The 18,832-nt window shown below is 43.8% G+C and overlaps 1 protein-coding gene across 1 annotated transcript in view; it reads left to right on the top strand.

Moving 5' to 3' along the window:
• The first annotated feature begins 801 nt into the window (after positions 1-801).
• Positions 802-18,832, top strand: part of PTPRS (protein tyrosine phosphatase receptor type S) — a 265,570-nt gene continuing 247,539 nt past the window's right edge. Inside the window, 1 exon segment of the mRNA XM_087952781.1 lies at positions 802-900. The gene's annotated coding sequence lies outside the window, so the exon portion shown is untranslated.

The raw sequence follows: 18,832 nt of genomic DNA on the forward strand, positions 1-18,832 counted from the left end.
TTCCTTCCTTCTTTCTTTCTCTCTCTTTCCTTCCTTCCTTCTTTCCTTCCCTTCACCTTCTTCCCTTCCTTTTCCTTCCCTTCCCCTTCCTTCCTTCTTTCCTTCCCTTCCCTTCCTTCCTTCTTTCCTTCCCTTCACCTTCCTGTCTTCTTTCTTTCTTTCTTTCTTTCTTTCTTTCTTTCTTTCTTTCTTTCTTTCTTTCTTTCTCTTTCCTTCCTTCCTTCTTTCCTTCCCTTCTCCTTCCTTCCTTCTTTCTTTCTCTTTCCTTCTTTCTTTCTCTCTTTCCTTCCCTTCCCCTTCCTTCCTTCTTTCTTTCTCTCTCTTCCCTTCCTTCCTTCTTTCCTTCCCTTCCCCTTCATTCTTTCTTTTTTTCTCTTTCCTTCTTTTCTTTCTCTTTCCTTCTTTCTTTCTCTCTCTTTCCTTCCTTCCTTCCTTCCTTCCTTCTTTCCTTCCCTTCCCTTCCCCTTCCTTCCTTCTTTCTTTTTCTTTCTCTCTGTTTCCTTCCTTCCTTCCTTCCTTCCCTTCCCTTCCCTTCCCTTCCCTTCCTTCCTTCCTTCTCTCTCTCTTTCCTTCCTTCCTTCCTTCCTTTTTTTTTAAATGTCCCATCCCTGTAAATGCAATATTTAAAAAAAAATCGGATATTTCCGCATGGCAAACTTAACTGCTGGGATCTTTTAGGTGCCTCCCTGAAAAAAAACCAAAACCCTCCCTTTCCCCCTCCCTCCTCCCCGGCTGTCCCCCCCCCCCACACTCGCTCCCCTTCTCCGTGGGGCCCCCCTGTAAGCTCCTCCCACTCGCTTCGCCTTCAAAAGTTGGATTAACCCGAACTATAGGAGGTTGTTTGCTTTTTCTGGCGAGGCTGGAGGGGCCGAGAAGACCCCGCGCTCTGCGACTGGATGGGTAAATTGGAGAATAAGTTACTTTTGTGTTGCTTTGATGGTTGCTTTGTTTTTTTGGGGAAAATATATATATATATATAAAGAGATACGTTGTGGCTTAGATCTCTGCAGGAGAAGGGAGGGGGCGAAGATCCTTCCTGGCTTGGGAGTGGACGCTGAAAAATCACGAGTGGGTTGAAATATCTATATATTTAATTTTTAAGGTTTTTTGTTTTTTTTGGTTCTGCCTTGAATCCTGCTTCTTTCAGCGCCTCCCTGAGCCGCTTCTCTCTCTATCGTCCCGTTTTCTCCCTTTGCAAAGTTTTTATTTATTTATTTTAAAAATGGGGCTGCTCCCTGGAGCCAAATCGGATTTTAGGGGAGGCCCCCAGCCCGGGCGTTCAATCCGGTTTCTCCTTTTCTTTGGAAATTTGAGGGTGTTTCCCTCTCTAATTGGAAGCAGATGGGAGATCCTCAGGCTATCCAGAAAGGGTGTTTTTCCTCCTCCTCCCCCCTTTTTTGGGGGGTGGGTGGGTGGGTTTCAAGCCAGAATTTTTTTTTGGGGGGGGGGTGTCCCTGCCTGCACCCCCCCCTTTTTTCCCCCCAGTTGGGTTGGGTTGTTGCTTTGCCCAAAGCAAACTTTTTGGATTTTCCGTTGGGAAATTTAAGATGATCCGGGAGAAAAGTCCCGTTGCAACCGAGAACGCGTTAAATTTAAAAAAAAATACTTTTTAAAAAATGCTCTTTGTCCTTTCACTTCTTTGGCCGACAAACTCATTTTTTCCTCTCTCTCTCTCTCTCTCTGCGAGATGCAGAAATTTTGCAAATTTTACCCCCACTTTTTCTCACTTGCAGGCAGGAACCGTTTCGCCTCTGCCTTCTTCCAGCCCCCTCTGTCTCTTTCTCTCTCTCCCCGTTTGTGTTTTTCTTTCCAGTTTTTCCTCCATTCCTCTCCTCTCATCCATTTTTTTTTTGTTTTCTTTTAAACCAATCCCCTGCTTTCAAGCTGGAGAAAGGAGACAGTTAACATTTTGCATATGTGTGTGTGGGGGGGGGAGGGCAGAAAAAGGCTGGCTGCCCCCTCTTTCCTGGATTTGGCCACCCAATGCTAGAAATCAAAATATGATTTTGCAGAAAATAAACTCGGGAGGGTTGGTCTCTAGGAATTCCTGCGGCCCGTTTTTTTTATTTTCTTTTAATTGGTTGCGTTTGCTTTTCTTCTTTTCATTTTTCTTTTCTTATCGTCCGTCCTTCCTTCCTTCCTTCCTTTCTTTCTTTCCCTTTTTATTTATTTTTCTTCTTTTCCTTTCCTTTTGGTTTTTGTCTTTTGGTTTTTCTTCTGTTCGGTTAAGAGAAAAAGATGAGTTCTTCTTTGGGAAAATCCATGTGTGGATGGCTGTTGTTTTTGTTCTCTTTTGTCTCATTTATATCCCAAATTCCAGGAGGTGGAGGGGAGAAACAAAAGAGGTTTTTGCAACCAAGTGGAGGAAGAAAAAAAAAAAAACTTTTGCATTTTGATTGCAGGATTCTGTATTCTGTGCAGTGTGTGTGTGTGTGTGTATTCTTTCTTTGAGTCTTTTTTCTTTTTCTTTTGCAAAATAACAAGGGTTTGTTTCATTGGGCCTGGCGTGGATTCACGGGTTTTGTTGCAAAACATATTAGCAACAACCACAGAAATGAATTTGATCCTTTGGATGTATTTGGAGTGGGTTTGCATTACATTTCCAGCAAGGCTGAGAAGGGTGAGTGGGTATACAAATAAAATGTTGGAAATTTTGCTTAAAATCTGGAGACTGATTTCCTCCCCGCTTCCTTTCCTCTCTTCCAACCAGCATCTTAAATTCTTTCTGTTATTTGTTCAGCTATTAATGAACAAAAGATGGTGGATCACTAGTTTGTAGGATTTAAATAAGTGTTTTTCAACCTTGGCAACTTTTAAGGCAAGTGGACGTCAACTCCCAGAATTCCCCAACCATTTGGGAGAATTCTGGGAGTTGAAGTCTACCCGTCTAAAAGTTGCCATGGATGAGAAACATTGATTTAAACCAAGGGTCCCCAAACTTGGCAAATTTAAGACTTGTGGGCCTCAACTCCCAGAATTCCTGAGCTAACATGACTGAGAGGAGGAATCTGGGAGTTGAAGTCCAGAAGTCTTAAAGCTGTCAAGTTTGGGGACCCCTGATTTAAACACTAGAAGTGAGTTATTTAACCCAAAATAAAATCCGGTCTTCTTCTGAATCTTGATGGACCTGAGCAAATAGGGATCTGCTCTTTGCAATCCAAGCCTTTTCAACTTTTGAATGCAAAAGCTTGTTCTGTGTCGTTGTGATCCACAAAATCACAAATATTTCAGCGACCAAGAAAAGTGGGGGAGATACAGTTACTGAGAATTGAACAAGCCAACAGACATTTAAACGTTAGAAGGAAGAGTTTTCTGGGAAGAAGGAGGGTATATATAAACTTTTCCAGAGTGCTGGGTTGAGAGTTCTTGATTCCCGTCCATCCACCCTTTGGCTCTGTGGGACTGCAGTTCCCATCATCCCCAGCCACAAAAGCCACATTGGTTGGGGATGAGGGGGAGTCCTCGATTTCATTTAGTGACTGTTCAAAGTTACAACGGCACTGAAAAAAAGTGAGATGGAGGGAGAGGGGGAGATAAGGGAGAAAGAAAAAGGAGAGGGAGAAGAGAAAGTGGGAGAGAGGGAGAAGGAGAGAGTGGGGAGAGGGAGAAAGAGAAATAAGGAGAGATGGAGAGGGAGGAAGAGGAGAAGGAGAGGGAGAGTGGGGGGGAAGAGAGGGAGAGGAGAGAGAGAGAAAAATTCAGGAGATGCCTGTGATTGTCACTGATCTTCAATTTCCTGCCCTTTTGTGGCTGAAATAACAGTCCCTAAAAAACCCCCGCAGGCTTCAGGCTGCTTCTTGTGTGTTTCAGGTGTACTTGCAGAGGGCCTGGTGGCCTTACCTGCGCAGAAGTAGGCAAATCTTGTCCGGAGAAAAGGTTTTGAGACCTGCCAGGCAGGCTCAGTGCCTCCATCCAAGGCCTGCAATTGGATGGAGGCGCGCTGGATTGTGTGGATCCTTCACACAGGCCTGTGTGAAAGGGGGGGGAAGGTTTGTTTACAAAGTTGTGATTTATGAGTTTGACATGGGTTGCTTGGCCTTCAGCCCCCCCAACCCCCCAACTGGCTTTGTTCTGGGAAGAAGAGGTGGGAGACCCGAAAGGTTGAGGGGTGGGGGAAGCCAGAAAGGCCGAGAGGAGGGACAAAGGATTTGAAAGGGTGTCGCTTGGGGCTTTATTGGAGTTATTCTTTTAAAGCAATCTTTTCTCTCTTTTTCTTCCCCTCCGTATTTGGATATGATTTTGTCGCTCTGAAGGGTTGAATGTTTGAGCAAAAAAAAGGGGGGGGCTTCTCTGCTCCTCATCCTTTCTTCTATCATCACTCCCTCCTTTCCTTTTATCTATCCATCCCCATCAATCTCTTGCCCATCAAACACTTCTCTTCTTCCAGTTCTTTATCTATCCCTTCCTTCCTTCTTTCCTTTCTTTTTACTTTCCTTCCCCCTTTTTACTTCCTCCTGTTTTCCTTCCTTTCTGATCTTCCTTCCTTCTTTTCCTCTTTCTCTCCTTCCTTCCCCCTTTTACTTCCTCCTGTTTTCCTTCCTTTCTGATCTTCCTTCCTTCTTTTCCTCTTTCTCTCCTTCCTTCCCCCTTTTACTTCCTCCTGTTTTCCTTCTTTTCTGATCTTCCTTCCTTTCCTCTTTCTCTCCTTCCTTCCCCCTTTTTACTTCCTCCTGTTTTCCTTCTTTTGTGATCTTCCTTCCTTCCTTCCTTCCTTCTTTCTCTCCTTCCTTCCCCCTTTTACTTCCTCCTGTTTTCCTTCCTTTCTGATCTTCCCTCTTTCTCTCTTCTTTCTTTCTCTCCTTCCTCCCATTTTTACTTCCTCCTCTTATCTTTCTTTTGTCATTCTTTCCTTTCTTTCTTTCTTTCCTTCCTTTTGCCTTTCCTTGCTTCCTTCTTTCTTTCCCCCACCCACTTCTTCCCTTCCTCCATCTCTCCCTTTTCCTTCCCCCCTTCTTCTCCCTGCCATCAATCTCCTTCCTTTTTTTCTTCCTCACATTAGGCCCTTGGCTGTCTGTGAAAAGCAGTATTCAATTCTCAAAAGACAGAATATTCTATCATTTTTCTTAACTGGTTGATATTTATAGCTCTGCTTGTGGGAAAAGAGGAAGAGGAGGGGAGGCTGGGAGGGGGCGCAAAATGGAAGCTTTACATAAGAATTAATTTAGCTTGTTCAAAATATGTCAGCGTGTGAGGTGCGTATTGCGCTCCTTTGCTTACCAAATGCCTTTCAATCTCCAAACTGGCTGGGATGTGTAGGTTTTGGGAGGACAAAAATTAGACGCAGGGTGAAGAGTTGAACTAGTTTCTTTCTCCAGGATCCCAGACAAAGAACGTCAAGCTGTGGTACCTTTGACTTATAGATAATACTACTTAAAAAAACCAAACAAGAGGTTTCTAGTCCTCATGATTATGGGTTAAATACAAATGCACGCAGTTCTTTTTATATCATCTACCCTGTGCCTTTCTTAAATCCACTGGTAGTATCTGGGGAATCTTCCTTGAATCCAGTGCTCCCCAAACTTTTTCTCCTTTACCAATAGTCCTCGGCTTACAACAATTCATTTAGTGACCGTTCGAAATTAACAGTGGCATTGAAGAAAACGACTATGAGTATTTTTCACATTTAATGACCGTTGCAGCATCCCCCGTGGTCACGTGATGAAAATTTAACCGCTTGGCAACTGACACATATTTACGACGGTTGGGGTGTCCCGGGGATCACGTGATCCCCTTTTGCGACCTTCTGACAGGAAAAATCAATGGGGAAGCCAGATTCACTTAACAACCATGTTGACAATGGCTGTGATTCACCTAATGACTGTGGCCAGAAAGGTCGTAAAACAGGGCAAAAGTCACTTAACAACCATCTTGCTTAGCAACGGAAATGTTGGGCTTAATGGTGGCCATAATTCAAGAACTGCCTGTATGACCGAAACCGCTTCTCACAAAGTCTTATCAAACTCTGTGGACCGGCCGTTAGTCACTTTGAAAGGTCACTGGACAAATGGTTGTAACTCGAGGACAGCCTGTAGTGTAAAACTGAACAGTGTTGAATGACCTTGATGGCATTTCAATGAATCATCGGTTTTTGGCAATAATGCAAAGATGTAGGTAGATTTCTGGATGGATGGATGGATGGATGGATGGATGGATGGATGGATGGATAGATAGATAGATAGATAGATAGATAGATAGATAGATAGATAGATAGATAGATACGGTAGATACGGTAGATAGATAGATACGATAGATAGATACGATACGATAGATAGATAGATAGATACGATAGATAGATAGATAGATAGATAGATAGATAGATAGATAGATAGATAGATAGATAGATAGATAGATAGATAGATAGATAGATAGATAGATAGATATGATAGGGAGGTAGGCAGGCAGGCAGATAGATGAGAGAGAGATGAGAGAAAGATGAAAGAGAGAGGCAGGCAGATGAGAGAGAGATGAGAGAGATAGGTAAGTAGGTAGGTAGATATGATGAGAGATGATAGAGATTATAGTGATAGGTAGGCAGGTTGGCAGATAGATGGGAGATGATAGAGAGATAGGCATGGAGGCAGATAGAAGAGAGAGAGAGAGAGAGATGATAGACAGATGGATGAATGATAGGGAAGTAGGCAGGCAGGCAGGCAGATAGATGAGAGGGAGATGATAGACATAGGTAGGTAGGTAGATAGGTAGATATGATGATAGACACAGAGAGATGATAGAGATGATAGGCAGGTGGGCAGATAGATGAGAGAGAGATGACAGACATGATAGATAGATAGATAGGTAGATAGATAGGTAGATAGATAGATAGATAGATGATAGATAGATAGATATTCATACATGTGGCAATTTTGAAGTCCATTTAAGTCTCCCTGGGGTGATGGCTAATGGATTCGTGTATCATTTTCCAATGGTGTGTGTGTGTGGGGGGGAAAGCACTTTTATCCAATTTTGGATAATTTAACCAGCTTTCGAAAGTACTGCTTTAATGCTTCTCATAGGTTATACACCTGCTTTTGATTTTAATTTTAATTTTGCCTGGAAAGCACACATTTTAAGAGGAAGCTTTGTGCCACGCTCAACCTCCTGCCCAGATAACCACAGGGGTTGCCACATCGGATACCCCACCTTGGGGCAAGAACGGTGTCTCTTGCAGAGGGGGGCTGAGGCCTTCCTTTTCTGAGGGTGGGCTCTTCTGCACTCCGCCTATGTCTCCGTATAGGTAGTCCTTGCTTTAGGACCGCAATGGAGCCCAAAAGTTCTGTTGTTAAGTGAGACATTAGTGAGTTTTGCGGCCCAATTTTACGACCTTTCTCGCCTCCGTTGTTAAGTGAATCATCCCAGTTCTTACATTAATAACAACGGTTGTTTAAGTGAATCTTTTCTTTCCCTACATTTGGGCTGTGCCAAATAAATTTCTGTTGCAATGCGAGACAATGAGTTTTGGCTCCATTGTGCAACCGTTTTTGCCTCCGTGGTTAAGTGAATCACTGCCGTTCGTACATCAGTCACCCGGTCGTTAAGTGAATCTGGCTTGCCGGAAGGTCACAAAAGAGGAATCACGTGACCTTCGTAAATATCAGTCAATTGCCAAGCATTTGAATTTTGAACACGTGACCGTAAGGGATGCTGAAACGGTCATAAGTGTGAACTAGGGTCCCAAGTCACTTTTTTCACTTCCGTTGTAACTTTGAATGGTCACTAAATGAACTGTTGTAAATCGAGGACTAACTACTGGGTTCGGCAGAAGTTTCAGCCATCTCGGCTTGCTTAATGCAAAAAGATAATACTCAGTTTGATAAATTCATGCAGAGTTGCATTGGGGAAACCCTTTGCATTTTTACCTGTCAGTTTTAACTCATTTTTATTTATTTATTTATCTATCAAGATTTGGACGGGGAATGGGGTTAGACTAGATGACCCGCAAGGTTCCTTCCAACTCTGTTAATTTGGAGTTAATCTGGAGATTTATACGCTGCCTTTTTTTTTTTTTTACCATGTACAGGTGACTCCAGGTAGCCAACGTTTCTAATACTTCTGCAAAATCCCATGATTAAAATTTGGACATTGGGCAAGTGTCTCATATTTACGACGGTTGCAGTGTCCAGGGGTCGTGTGATGCCCTTTTGTGACCTCCTGCCATGCAAATTCAATGGGGAAGCCAGATTCACTTAACAACCGTGTGACTAATTTAACAACCAGAGTGATTCATTTAACAACTGGGCCAAAAAGTGGGGGCAAAATTCACTTAGCTGTCTTGCTTAGCAACACATATTTGGGGGTCAGTTGTGGACATAAGTCAAGGACTAGCTGCAATTTCATACGGATCCACTTCTAGCCAACCCAGCCTTATTTTTTTCTAAAGCAATCCAAAATAAACTATAATATATTCATAGAGAACTGGAGATCAGCGGATTAATAGGCCCTGATCAAGGGAAGGAGAGACACTGCAGTGGGTTGGACTGGATGACCTCCCGTGTCTTGCCTAGAGGGAAAAAAAAATAGTGGAATTCAACCGAACTGCTCTAATATCATCACAATCAAAAGGAATAAAGTCCGTGCATGCCAAACTTGAAGGAATGTAAATAGGATAATTGACCAGAGGATTGTTGCTACTTGCCTAAAGGTAGCATAATAGGAGAGAGAGCAGGTTTAAAATTGGTTTTAATTTGAGCAGCTGCAATTAAAAAAGGCCCTACCCACATTTTAGGAATATGACAGAGCAGGGTTTTTAGCCCAAGTTGCTTTAAGGTGTGTGGACTTCAACTCCCAGAATTCCCTAGTTGGCATGCTTTAAAATGGATGGACTTCAATTCCCAGAATTCCCTAGTTGCCATGCTTTAAGATGGCTGAACTTCAACTTCCAGAATTCCCAGTTAACATGCTGTAAGGTGAGTGGACTTCAGTTCCCAGAATTCCCCAGTCAGCATGCTTTAAAATGGATGGACTTCAATTCCCAGTCAGCATGCTTTAAAATGGATGGACTTCAACTCCCAGAATTCCCAGTCAGCATGCTTTAAAATGGATGGACTTCAATTCCCAGAATTCCCTAGTTGCCATGCTTTAAGATGGCTGAACTTCAACTTCCAGAATTCCCCAGTTAACATGCTGTAAGGTGAGTGGACTTCAGTTCCCAGAATTCCCCAGTCAGCATGCTTTAAAATGGATGGACTTCAATTCCCAGTCAGCATGCTTTAAAATGGATGGACTTCAACTCCCAGAATTCCCCAGTCAGCATGCTTTAAAATGGATGGACTTCAATTCCCAGAATTCCCTAGTTGCCATGCTTTAAGATGGCTGAACTTCAACTTCCAGAATTCCCCAGTTAACATGCTGTAAGGTGAGTGGACTTCAGTTCCCAGAATTCCCCAGTCAGCATGCTTTAAAATGGATGGACTTCAATTCCCAGTCAGCATGCTTTAAAATGGATGGACTTCAACTCCCAGAATTCCCAGTCAGCATGCTTTAAAATGGATGGACTTCAATTCCCAGAATTCCCTAGTTGCCATGCTTTAAGATGGCTGAACTTCAACTTCCAGAATTCCCCAGTTAACATGCTGTAAGGTGAGTGGACTTCAGTTCCCAGAATTCCCCAGTCAGCATGCTTTAAAATGGATGGACTTCAATTCCCAGTCAGCATGCTTTAAAATGGATGGACTTCAACTCCCAGAATTCCCCAGTCAGCATGCTTTAAAATGGATGGACTTCAATTCCCAGAATTCCCTAGTTGCCATGCTTTAAGATGGCTGAACTTCAACTTCCAGAATTCCCCAGTTAACATGCTGTAAGGTGAGTGGACTTCAGTTCCCAGAATTCCCCAGTCAGCATGCTTTAAAATGGATGGACTTCAACTCCCAGAATTCCCCAGTCAGCATGCTTTAAAATGGATGGACTTCAATTCCCAGAATTCCCCAGTCAGCATGCTTTAAAATGGATGGACTTCAACTCCCAGAATTCCCCAGTCAGCATGCTTTAAAATGGATGGACTTCAACTCCCAGAATTCCCCAGTCAGCATGCTTTAAAATGGATGGACTTCAATTCCCAGTCAGCATGCTTTAAAATGGATGGACTTCAATTCCCAGTCAGCATGCTTTAAAATGGATGGACTTCAATTCCCAGAATTCCCCAGTCAGCATGCTTTAAAATGGATGGACTTCAATTCCCAGAATTCCCCAGTCAGCATGCTTTAAAATGGATGGATTTCAACTCCCAGAATTCCCCAGTCAGCATGCTTTAAAATGGATGGACTTCAATTCCCAGTCAGCATGCTTTAAAATGGATGGACTTCAATTCCCAGAATTCCCAGTCAGCATGCTTTAAGATGACTGGATTTCAACTCCTAGAATTCCCCAGCCAGCAAATCTGCCTGGGGAATTCTGGGAGTTGAATTCCTCCCATCTTAAAACGTATTATTGGAAGAATTTTTGGAATTTTGAATTTCGCCCATCTTAAAGCATGCTGGCTGGGGAATTCTGGGACTTTAAATCTGCACATCTTAAAGCATGCGGATTGAGGAATTCTGGGAGTTGAAGTCCACCCTTCTTAAAGCATGTTGGCTGAAGAAGAAATTCTGGGAGTCCACCTATCTTAAAATGTCCTGATCAGGGAATTCTGGGAGTTGAAGTCCATCCTTCAAGTATGCTGTGTGAGGGAACTCTGGGAGTTGAAGTCCACCCTTCTTAAAGCAATCCAGGTTGAAAAACACTGAATCACCGTCTCCAAGTGAGGAGTGCAATTAATACCATTAAATTATTATTCCCTACTCTCCATCCCCATGGGACACGTGTGAAAAATCTAATTTTTGTGGGGTGGTGGGGGGAGGAAGAATAAATAGGGAGGTCTCTGCCAGATAATAATTTTCTTTTCCACTTCATCCACCCGGATGACCGTGGGAAAACATCTGTCCAAGTTTCTTTCTCTCTCTTTTTTTTGCTGTTGTTGTTTTGGGTGGTGTGAGTTTTTGAAGGCACCCTTAGGAAAGTTGGAGGGATATTGTGGAATATCACGTCCCTACACAGTGGTGTGGCTGAAGGGCTGCCTCTTCTACACAGCTTCTCTTTTTCTGAATGCCAGAATCCATGCCGTAGTAGAACCTCCACATTCAGGAGCAGTTAATCAGAGTTGGAAGGGACCTTGTAGGTCATCTAGTCCAACCTCCCGCCCAAGCAGGAGACCTTACACCATTTCTGACAAATGGCAGTCCAATCTCTTCTTGAAAGTCTCAAGTGATGATGCTCCCACAACTTCCAAGGGCAACTTCAGTTCCATGGGTTGATTGTTCTCCCTGTCAGAAATTTTCATTTCCAGGTTGAATCTCTCCTGGATCAGTTTCCATCCATTATTCCTTGTCTGGCCTTCAGGTGCCTTGGAAAATGCTTGACCCCCTTCCTCTCTGTGGCAGCCCCTCAAATATTGGAAGACTGCTCTCCTGTCTCCCCTGGTCCTTCTCTTCCCTAGACTAGCCAGGCCCAGTTCCTGCAACCGTTCATCATATGTTTTAGTCTCCAGTCCCCTAATTATTCTGCTTGCTCTTCTCTGCACTTTTTCTAGAGTCTCAATATCTTTTTATAGGGTGGTGACCAAAACTGGATGCAGGACTCTAGGTGCGGTCTTACTAAGGCTTTATAGAGTGGTATTAGTACTTCCCTTGATCTTGATTGTATCCCTCTGTTAATGCAATTTAGGATTGCATTGGCTTTTTTGGCTGCTGCTGCACACGGCTGGCTCCTATTTAGCTGGTTGTCCACTAAGACTCCAAGATCCCTCTCACAGTTCCTGCAATTGAGCCGGGTTTCACCCAGTCTATATGTGTCCTTTTGGTTTTTCTTGCCTAAGTGTAGGGCTTTCCTTTTCTCTACTTTTCTCAGTGTGTTGGGGACGTGAGGCCGGAACCCAGCAGAGACGAGCTGTCATTTTGCCTCTGCCAATTGGGGCACTCTTAAACCAAATTTAATTTGAGTTTCTGCCTTTGGGTTGCCCCAGCTGTATACTGACCTTTATTTCCTGCTTTTGATGCTTGGCTGCATCGTGGCAGCACAGCCGGTTGCTGCAACGTCAGCTGTTGAAGAGACAGGGAGAGTGTGGGAGAAGGTCGGGAGGAAAGCTGTTTGCTCCGCCCGTGCCAAGCACACCCACCAAGCCACACCCACCGAACCGGTGGTAAACCAATTTGAATCCCAACCCTGCTTAACAACCGTCTCGCCCGACCGACAGAAATGTCGGGCTCCGTTGCGGTTGTTAAGTCAGGGACTTACCTGTCAGCTTTGGAAGCCATATTAGCACCAGGCGCTTCCACATTCTTCAGTCTGGGAAAATGGGAGGAGGGAATTTCTTGGAGTATATGTGATGAGACATAATAGCACTTTTTCTGCTAAGTCAAGGTCATGTTATTTCTGCACCTGGGTGAGAGAAAGTCTCAAGTTGGGACGGATAGTGATTGGGGCATGTGATGCGATGATGGGTGCAGGGGGATGGATTTTGGAGTTTTATTGCTAGGAAGCCCGGAACTTTCAGATTAGGGATTCCCCAGATGTGCCAGTTTATAAATAAATATTTATAAATATTATAAATAAAAGGAACCATGGAGAGGATGTCTGTCTTGGAGTTATTGGTTGGAGTGGATGTTTTCTGGAACGCTGACCCTACCTGTGTTAACACCTTCCGCAGCAGGTCCTTGGGAATGTGGGACCCAAATTTTTTTTTTTTTTTTTTTAAATGACCAGATCCAATCTGAACATCTGGCTGGGCGAGGAACCATAATAATCGTATTAATGGGAAACGATGAGAGGAAAATGCCCTCTGTCTGTCTCCATCTGCATTTTTGTTTTTTGTTTTTTTCAACAGCTGGGAAGCCGTTTGGAAAATGGTTTGCATTTTTCTTTTTTCTTTTCTTTTTTCCCCCCCTTCGTCCATTTTCCACTCTGAACAACAACTGTTGCCCCTTCTTTGCTGTTTTATTGGACCCAGAATTGGCCATCAGTTAAATAAACAACGACAACAGCTGAAAATCAGCTGCCAGGGGGGATACAGAGCTGTGTGTGTGTGTGTACACAAGATGCCTTGAATCTCTGATGCCAGTATAAGCCTCCAGGTATTACTGTGCTTAAGTGTGCTTCTTAGGGCTGGAAGGCATGTATTTTGGGGCTTGGTTTTTACCCTTAGTTGCCTGGGCAGCTTCAGCGTCCCTTGGCATGCGATTGTCTTGGATTGTGTGTAAGGTTTTTGCCTGCAACAATGTGTTGGGAGTGTGGAACGCTTTGGCGTGCCGGCTGTAGCCTTTTCTAGCCCCCATTCTGAGGTTCCATAGCCTGCTTTCGCTGTTTGGGAGCCTTCCCCGAGGGCGTTCAGATGCTACCTGAAATCGCTGATGGCGTTTTTTCAGGCTAATAGAACAGAGAGGGCTTTATTTGGCCTTGGAGAGGAGGCCACCAGGAGATCTCAGGAAGAGTTGGAAAATTTAAGAAAACGATCTCAGGAGGAGGCCAGGATAGTCCACTTCTGTGATGGTGAGGAAATTAGATTTGTATATTTCTGGTCGGTTTTATTTTGAAATAGAATAGAAGTAGAATAGAAATAGAATAGAAATAGAAGAGAGAAAAAGAGAAGAAAAGAGAATGGAATATAGAATGGAATATAATGGAATAAATAAAATATAGAATAGAAATAGAATAGAATAGAATAGAATAGAATAGAATAGAATAGAATAGAATAACAGAGGTAGGACCTTTGAAGGTCTTCTACCCCCTGCCTAGGCAGGAACCTTACACCAGAAGGGTCTTCTTAGGTCCAACCCCCTGCTTTTGCAAAAATGGTCAAGAGCTTTTCCGGGTAGAAAGCTCACCGAAGCGCTGTTTCGTCATAAAAGATGGCGGCGTCAGTGCCGTGAGCTTTTCTGCAGAAAGCCATTTCTACCCGAAAAGCTCACCAGAGTGCGTTGGCGCCGCCATATCTTTTATGACGGGTCAGCGCTTCGGTGACGTCACCGGAAGCCTTTTCGCCATAAGGATGGCGGCGCCTAGCGATTTTCGCACTGGTCATGGGAAGCGCCCAGCTGATGTCGAATCAACAAGGGCGTTTAAAAGAGGTTGGGGATCCTCGCCTTTACACCACTCCAGGCAAATGGTTATCCAACCTCTTCTTAAAAACCTCCAGCGTTGGACCATTCATAACTTCTGGAGGCAGGTAGTTCCACTGGTTAATTGTCCTCACTATCAGAAAATTTCTCCTTAGTTTCAGGTCGCTTCTCTTCTTGATTAGTTTCCACCGGTTGCTTCTTGTCCTGCCTTCAGGGGCTTTGGAGAATAACTTGACTTCTTTTAATACATCTATTAATGGACTGGAATTTTGACGGATCGGATGCTTAGCAATTGGTTTCATATTTATGACGGTTGCAGCATCCTGGGTGGGGGGTGTGTGTCATGCGATCCCTTTTTTTGGAACCTTCTGACAAGCAAAGTCTATGGGGAAGCCAGATTCACTGAGATACTTGCTTAACAATGGCAGTAATTCGCTTAACAACGACAGCAAGAAACCCTGTAAAATGGGGCAGGATTTCATATAACAACTGTCTTGCTTAGCAACAGAAGCTCGGGGCTGAACTGTGGTCGTAAGTCAAAGACTACCTGTATCTCATAGAATTTACAGACTTGTGGTTTGGAGGGTATCCTCAGAGATCATCTAGTTTGTCCCTATTTGCCATGGACTGGATGACGGATGGATGGATATACCCAAGATAGATAGATAGATAGATAGATAGATAGATAGATAGATAGATAGATAGATAGATAGATAGATACAGACAGAAAGACAGACAGACAGACAGACAGACAGAAGGTAGATATGGTGGATGGATGGATGGATGGATGGATGAATAGAGATAGATAAGTAGATGATAGATAAAGATAGGTAGGTAGGTAGATACGGTAGGTAGATACGATGGATGGATTGATGTATGTACCCGATAGATAAATGATAGATGGATGGATAGATCGAGAGAGAGAGAGAGAGAGTAGGTAGATATGGTGGATGGATGGATGGATGGATGAATAGAGATAGATAAGTAGATGATAGATAAAGATAGGTAGGTAGATAGATACGGTAGGTAGATACGATGGATGGATTGATGTATATACCCAAGATAGATAAATGATAGATGGATGGATGGATGGATGGATGGATGGATAGATAGATAGATAGATAGATAGATAGATAGATAGATAGATAGATAGATAGATATAAAGATAGGTAGATAGATAGGTATGGTAGATATGGCAATTGCCAACTACCCAAATTTTGATCACATGACCATGGGGACACTGCCACAATCATAAGAGTGAGGACCAGACACAAGTCCCTTTTTTTCAGTTATAACTTCACACGGTCGTACATCGAGGACTACCTGTTTGCCCAGTGCATCACTTCCTCTTGCCATCCCAGCTTGGAATTCTGGGACTTGTAGTCCCCACACCTCCGAGGCCTCCTCCTCCTCGTGAGGATTGTAGTGTTTAAATTTTTTATAAAATAGCAAGCCATCTTGGAAAGCCTGCCTGGACCACAAGGCTGGCGGTCTGAAACTTCCAACGGAGAACCACAGACACAGCAATGTGGCTCTCAACCATTTTTTTTTTAAAGTAAAATCAGCATTTTTAAAATATACTCCCTCTGGTTGATCTCAAACCTGTGAGTCAAAATTTGGGGCTCGTTTGATCCTCTGATCCCACAGGGCTTTTATTTTTGGCTTTTGCAAACACTATCTTTATTTTTATTTTTTTGCCTGAGCATAAAGTCTGATCCAGCCCGAAATGGGATTGGCTTTTTTGTTGCAGCTTTCCTAAGTCAGCGCATTGGGCTGGTGCGGCTTTTTAAGGCCCAGTTTCGGGTGTTTTTGCATGGCGGGAGCCGCTTTGATGTTTCCCAGTGTTGGGCTCTGCAATCCTTTTGTGTTTCCAGGAGGCTTAAACTGAAACAGCAGAGTTTTTTTTTCTCTCTCCTCTGGTGGAAAGAAAAACGAACACAAAGAAGGATGTGAAGATTTTGTGCATGCGTGTTGTCTGTGTGTTCAGGCTCTGTGAAGCAGGAGCATTTAACAGATAATCAGAGTTGGAAGGGACCTTGTAGGTCATCTAGTCCAACCCCCTGCCCAAGCGGGAGACCTTACACCATTTCTGACAAATGGCAGTCCAATCTCTTCTTGAAAGTCTCAAGTGATGGCGCTCCCACAATTTCCAAAGGCAACTTCTGTTCCATGGGTTGATTGTTCTCTCTGTCAGAAAGTTTCTCCTTATTTCCAGGTTGAATCTCTCCTTGTTCAGTTTCCATCCATTATTCCTTCTCTGGCCTTTAGATGCCTTGGAGAGAATAGCTTGACCCCTTCCTCCTCTCTGTGGCCACCCCTTGAATATTGGAAGACTGCTATCATGTCTCCCCTGGTCCTTCTCTTCCCTAGACTAGCCAGGCCCAGTTCCTGCAACCGTTCTTCATATGTTCTGGAAACTACGAGTTCCAGAATTCCAACTTGTTAACTTTTAAGATTTGTGGACTTCAACTCCCAGAATGCTGTCTGAGGCATTCTGGGAGTTGAAGTTCACAGATCTTTAAAAATCTAACAAGGTTGGAATTCTGGGACTTGTAGTTCCCATACATCCGAGGACTCCACCTTGTGAGGATTTTAATTTTACACAAGATTTTAATTTTACACACCTCTGGTGTAAAGGACGTTGTGAACTTTGCAGTGTGGTTGCGCAATCAAATATTGGTCTGGTGTCCTTCCCAGAAAACAAAATGGCGTGTGCGGGACATAGTGAAGATGCCAGAATCTAAGTTAATTTGACTGCAGCAACAGCAGTCCAACTTAATTCACCTTTAAACATAATTAATGTTCCAAGCGTGTAATTAGAATAATTATCTCTGTACAGAATCGTTTTGAATCATTTCCACCTTTGTGTTGTGTGGTAAACAACAGGGAGGGTGTGATGACTCGGGGCGTGGCACAAAGGAAACACAGTCAAATAATAAATAGGAGTCCCTTTATTAGCTCCAACTTTGCCCCCAATGTCCAAGTTACCTTCTGGCTGGAGAAAAACTCTTCCAGGAACAGCCTTTGACTGTGAAGAATCAAGTCCAAAACAAGGTACACACAAACTGTAACTTAAAGTCCAATCAAGGCAAAATGAGGTAATTAGTCTGGCAGGGCAGGAGCAAGAATTCTAAGCAAAAGTCAACACAAGATAAACTCGTGTTTGTTCCCAGCAACCGCTGCTCTCAGCTGCCTCTCCTTTAAACTCTCTTCCCAGGTGTGGCTAATGAAGGGAATCAGGGCCCTTTCCTCCCCCGTAAGCCACGCAACCCATGTTGCTCTCTTCTCCGTTCCGCCCTGCCTGCCCTAGGATGAAGAGGGGGTGGCCCTGGGTCTTCCTCTGAATGCCCAGCCGGCCTGTGCCCTTCCCCAGTTTCCTCCACAGCCACACTCCCACTCCCTGTCAGCTGTTCCTCTTCCTCCTGGGATTCAGACTCCAACAGGGGCATGACACAGGGTTGGACATGTTGTTTTCACACAACTTGTGGTCCCAAACTTGCAGGGTTTCTCAAACTTGGTCACTTTAAGAGGGGTGGACTTCAACTCCCAGCATCCCCCAGTCGGCATGGGTAGCTTCTGTCAATGGGGCAAGCTAGATTGGCTTAAGGACCGCATGATTCATTGAACAGCTGCAGTGATTCACTTCACCGTGACAAAAAAGGGTTGTAAAAATCAGGTGTGACTCACTTAGTAACCATGTTACTTAGCAATGGAAATTCTGGTCCCAATTGTTGGTTGTAAGTCAGGGGCTACCTTTTACGGGTAGAAGCTTTCACTAAAATTGGTGAGCCAGCAATAGAGTTCCCAGACTCCTGATTTTAAACCTGGTTTAAGGAAACACCACAGTGCGGCTCACATGATGGATTAGACTCCTATTAAGGCTTCCTGCCCAGGTTACACCACTTGTGAAGGCCAGTGTGTTCTCACAACAAGAGTCCCAGTTCCCTATGTGTTTAGTATGTGGTCCAAACCCAGCCGTAGTTTTTCAAAGTTTGCAAGGTGTGTGTGTTGTGTGTGTGTGTATTTGTGTGTTTAATCCCTTGGGAATCTTTGCTTTTCCTACGATTCTCTAGAACCTGGAAAAGGGACAAGTTTCTAGTTCTCATTGAGGCAGAGAGCTCAGAGTGATGCTGTAATAACGGAGCTCTAGTAGAGATTCTCAACTCTTGCTTAGGGATTACATTTGCTTAGCAAAGAAAAACGAGAGGGAGAGGGAGAGAAAAAAGAAGAGAAGAGAAAGAAAGGAAAGAAATAAGGGAAAGAGAGAGAGAGAGAGAGAAAGAAAGAAAGAAAAAGGAAGGAAGAAGGAGGGAGGGAGGAAAAGAAGAAAAAAGGGAGGGAGGGAGAAAGGGAGAGAGGAAAGGAGGGAGAAAGAAAAAGAAAGGAAAGAAGGAAGGAAAAGAAAGGAAAGAAGGTGGGAGGAAGGAAGGAAAGAGAGAGAAGGAAGGAAGGAAGGAAAAGAAGAAAGGAAGGAAGGAAGGGAAAGAAAGAGAGAGAAAGAAAGATTGACCTGATTCACACAGCATGCTATTCCTAACTTAACAAAACTCATAGGTTATGCCAAGATTATGATTATGTGCCGCATCCAAACCACCAAATCCGTTCCTGGCTTCCACAGGATAAGTTGGGTCTGGCCGAGGGAAGAGCCAAGTTCGCCCCAGGTTGAACAGCAAATTTAGAGGCTGTGTTTCGCCGGCTTCAGAAGGCACGTGTGAATGCAGTCACCCCTTCCGTGATTCATGGAT

This window comes from Notechis scutatus, chromosome 1, assembly GCF_049901735.1.
Source record: "Notechis scutatus isolate UNSWTSFEM ecotype Mainland chromosome 1, rNotScu1.2, whole genome shotgun sequence".
Taxonomy (NCBI): domain Eukaryota; kingdom Metazoa; phylum Chordata; class Lepidosauria; order Squamata; family Elapidae; genus Notechis; species Notechis scutatus.